Below are 4,859 nucleotides of genomic sequence, written 5' to 3'. Positions count from 1 at the left end.
TATTCGCAATTCTCTTTTGTACACGTGATATTTCATGATGAGCGATTCATATATAAATGTTTTTATTGCTGAAATGTAAGTTATCTTGAGTAACGTACAAACAAGTGTTTGTAAGGTTGAAATAAAAAAAATTCCACATTTGCCCCCAGTTCACTATCACGGTAACGTACATTTGTTCATTCACATATACTGCGTTCAATGGCCAACGAAACGTCTGGTGATATTGTGTTTTTATCCAAATTTGTATTTCTGTGACGCCGTTAAATACTAACTATATAGATTACACATTTTCCATTTGTAAACCTTAAATTAGTAGGTACACATTTCTATTTTCTAACAAGCATTCATCTTAATCAGTGTTGGATAACGAAAATGACCTGGAACATTAGTCGTATTAATAGAACATAATATAATTCATCAGCGGCCCATTTATGGTAACGTACATTTCACCCAAACTCTGGCTTATATGGGCCATATGAATGTCTGAATGTAATACATAGCGGAAAAAAGTATTACCATATTCAAGTACTTAGACTGTAACGTACACCTCTCATTCGAGAGAAATGTCTATTCACCTCCTTATTATAAACGGAGGATAGATTTGTGGATTTGATGTACTCCTATAATACATTTAACGTGGAATTTTTACTGTGCCAGGTATACATATCTGTTAAACAGACTGCTCCTTGAGCACTGCCTGAAACACATGTTTTAGGAATCATGACCTTCAAAGTTTCTGATATCAACATTGCCCTTCCAATATCCCTGAAGGCTGTAGTTGTTATTTATGAAGGAAACTAAGTACAGATGAGTATCCAATTTACTTCACGAGCAGCAAATCCTAATACTTTTTCGAAATCTTGTAGGTCACCAAAACTCCCACATCCATGCAAATGGCAATCAGAGCAATGTTTTTGTCAAAGGCATATACTAGTCGGAAGAGCAGACTCGGGATCTCGATTGCCATAAGGGTCATGCTGAACCGCGATCTGATAATACTCACTGACTGCAGAATTAACCCTCTGGAAAGTGTGTACTGCATTTGCTTGCTTACAAAGTTGATCATACCCAGTCTAGAGCTCAGAACATTTTTGTGACCATGCATTTTGTGCTGCGCGGGGTTGCTTTACAACTAAATCTGAAATTTGGTTAAGGTTTTGTTGTAGAAATGTAATCTTTAGACCGATGTCGCACATATACCAAAGGATTTCGACTATTGTCAAGTTTTTGTCAGAACTGCAGATACCTGTCTTTTTATATTTACCAACATGCAGAAGATAACTTTGTGCAGCCAATATTTCCAATACGTATTTTGACCGTGGTGTGGTGGATACTAATTAGATGTTGAATCTTGTTATCCGCTCATTTGTTTTTTCACCTCTATACTTAAACTGAATGTCATTCGTATAACATTTTTTGTCTGACATGTTTCACATAAACATGTATGAGTTACTGTGAAAGCATGAAGGTTTGTTTTGGTTCATGATTTAAATTGAATTAAAATTAGCTTGAAAACAACATTGACATGCCCTTTGCGCAATAAATCTCCTCATTAACAACCTAAGTTAAAATGAACAATCTCAAGTGAATTCGGGAAAGTGGTATTGTCATTACTGCATCGCTGGTATAATTACTAAGGTTTATGTTACAGAAACAAATACTCAGTTTAAAATCATCAATGAGAAGGGAAGTAACTTCGGAACTAAGTGGTTCATTTCCACTGACTGTATATGATGACAGTGGACCTGTTATTCGATTCAATGTGTGTGATAAATCAAAGTACATCACTAGCATAAACATCCTGAATGGCACCATTCTATTATTTTCAAACGTATAATCCTGAATGGCAATCTATGTTTGTCTGACATTAAAGAAATCGGGTTGGCAAGCCTAAAAATTGTTGAAAACATGAGTCTAAAACCGAGTATGCGACAATAATACTGTTTTTTAAAACCAAACATTATGTCTCCTCTCAAATAAATGAATAAAGCTTGTCACACACCATCATGTCATAAACCAATATTTCCCAAGCCAACACGTGCACAAGAGCAGAACCATGACTTCTACAGCACATTTTTATTGAAACAGCAACACCTTGTTTGACAGTGCACAGTTAATCATTGTTTTTAAAGTGCATAAAGCACTTCAGCTCCATGCCGATATGGAATTGATATTGTGATTTTAAATTTAGTATTGCAATATATCTGATGTGGCTTTATAAACCTCACGTTGTAGGAATTAAAGTACGGCAAATAAGTGGAAAGTACGGCAAAGTAGTGACAAAGTACGACAATATAGTGGCAATGTACGGCAAAGTAGTGGCAAAGTACAGCAAAGTAGTGGCGAAGTACGGCAAAGTAGTGGCAACTACGGCAAAGTTGTGGCAAAGTACGGCAAAGTAGTGGCAAAGTATGGAAAAGTAGTGACAAAGTACGGAAAAGCAGTGGCACAGTACGGCAAAGAAGTGGCAAAGTACTGCAAAGTAGTTGCAAAGTACGGTAAAGAAATGGCAAAGTACGGCAAAGTAGGCAAAATAGTAAGGCAAAGTGGAGGCAAAGTATGTCAAAGTAGTGGCAAAGTAAGGCAATGTAGTGGCAAAGTAGTGGCACAGTACGGCAAAGAAGTGGAAAAGTACTGCAAAGTAGTTGCAAAGTACGGCAAAGTAGTGGCAAAGTACAGCAAAGCAGTGGCAAAGTTCGGCAAAGTTTTGGCAAAATACGGCAAAGTAGTGGCAAAGTACGGCAAAGTAGTGCAAAAGTACGGCAAAGTATTAGCCACATACGGCAAAGTAGTGGCAAAGTACGGCAAAGTACGACAAAGTAGTGGCAAAGTACGCCAAAGTAGTGACAACGTACGGCAAAGTAGTGGCAAAGTACGGCAAAGTAGTGGCAAAGTACGGCAAAGTAGTGGCCAATACTGAAAGGTAGTGGCAAACTAAGGCAAAGTGGTGGCGAAGTAGGGCAAGTTAATTGCAAATACTGAAAAGAAGTGGCAAACTACGGCAAAATTGTGGCAAAGTACGGCAAAGTTGTGGCAAAGTATGGCAAAAGAGTGGCAAAGTAGGCAAAATAGTGGCAAAGTACGCAGAGTAGTGTCAAAGCATGGCAAAGTAGAGAAAAAGTACGGCAAAGTAGCTGCAAAGTACGGCAAAGTAGTGACGAAGTACGGCAAAGTGGTGGCAAAGTACGGCAAAGAAGTGGCAAAGTACTGCAAAGTAGTTGCAAAGTACGGCAAAGTAGAGGTAAAGTACAGCAAAGCAGTGGCAGAGTTCAGCAAAGTAGTGGCAATGTACGGCAAAGTAGTGGCAAAGTACGGCAAAGTAGTGGCAAAGTACGGCAAAGTAGTTGCATGTACTGCAAAGTAGTGCCAATGTACGGCAACGTAGTGGCAAAGTACGGCAAAGTAGTGGCAAAGTACGACAAAGTAGTGGCAAAGTACGACAAATTAGTGGTGTAGTGCGGCAAAGTAGTGACAACGTACGACAAAAGCACGGACAATGTATGGCAAAGTAGTGGCAAAGTACGGCAAAGTAGTGGCAAAGTACGGCAAACTGGTGGAAATACTAAAAAGTAATGGCAAACTAGGGCAAAGTAGTGTTAAAGTACGGCAGAGTAGTGGCAAATACTGAAAAGTAGTGGCAAAGTACGGCAAAATTGTGCCAAATTACGGCAAAGTTGTGTCAAAGCATGGCAAAGTAAAGAAAAAGTACGGCAAAGTAGTGGCAAAGTACGGCAAAGTAGTGGCAAAGTACGGAAAAGTAGTGACGAAGTACGGCAAAGTGGTGGCAAAGTATGGCAAAGTGGTGGCAGAGTAAGGCAATGTAGTGGCAAAGTCGTGGCACAGTACGGCAAAGAAATGGCAAAGTACTGCAAAGTAGTTGCAAAGTACGGCAAAGTAGAGGTAAAGTACAGCAAAGCAGTGGCAATGTTCAGCAAAGTAGTGGCAAAGTACGGCAAAGTAATGGCAAAGTACGGCTAAGTAGTTGCATGTACTGCAAAGTAGTGCCAAAGTACGGCAAAGTAGTGGCAAAGTACAACAAAGTAGTGGCAAAGTACGGCAAACGGGTGGAAAATACTAAAAAGTAGTGGCAAACGAAGGCAAAGTAGTGTCAAAGTATGGCACAGTAGTGGCAAATACTGAAAAGTAGTGGCAAACTGGCATAGTACGGCAAAGTTGTGGCAAATTATGGCAAAAGAGTGGCAAAGCACGCAAAGTAGTGGCAAAGTACGCAAAGTAGTGTCAATGCATGGCAAAGTAGAGAAAAAAATACGGCAAAGTAGTGGCAAAGTACGGCAAAATAGTGGCAAAGTAGTGACGAAGTACGGCAAAGTGGTGGCAAAGTACGGCAAAGTTGAGGCAAAGTAAGGCAATGTAGTGGCAAAGTATGGCAAAATAGTGGCAAAGTACGGCAGAGTAGTGGCAAAGTAGTGGCAAAGTATGGCAAAGTAGTGGCAAAGTACGACAAAGAAGTGGCAAAGTACGGCAAATTAATGGAAAGTACATCAAAGTAGTGACAAAGTACGACAATATAGTGGCAATGTACGGCAAAGTAGTGGCAAAGTGCAGCAAAGTAGTGGCGAAGTACGGCAAAGTAATTTCAACTATGGCAAAGTTGTGGCAAAGTACGGCAAAGTAGTGGCAAATACTGAAAAGTAGTGGCAAACTACGGCTAAATTGTGGCAAAGTACGGCAAAGTAGTGGCAAAGTATGGAAAAGTATTGACGAAGTACGTCAAAGTAGTGGCAAAGTACGGCAATGTAATGGCAAAGTAAGGCAATGTAGTGGCAAAGTAGTGGCACAGTACGGCAAAGTAGTGGCAAAGTACTGCAAAGTAGTTGCAAAGTACGGCAAAGTAGAGG

The sequence above is a fragment of the Saccoglossus kowalevskii genome, chromosome 3, assembly GCF_978046115.1.
Source record: "Saccoglossus kowalevskii chromosome 3, keSacKowa6.1, whole genome shotgun sequence".
In the NCBI taxonomy this organism is placed as follows: Eukaryota; Metazoa; Hemichordata; class Enteropneusta; family Harrimaniidae; genus Saccoglossus; species Saccoglossus kowalevskii.
This window is presented reverse-complemented; position numbering follows the sequence as displayed.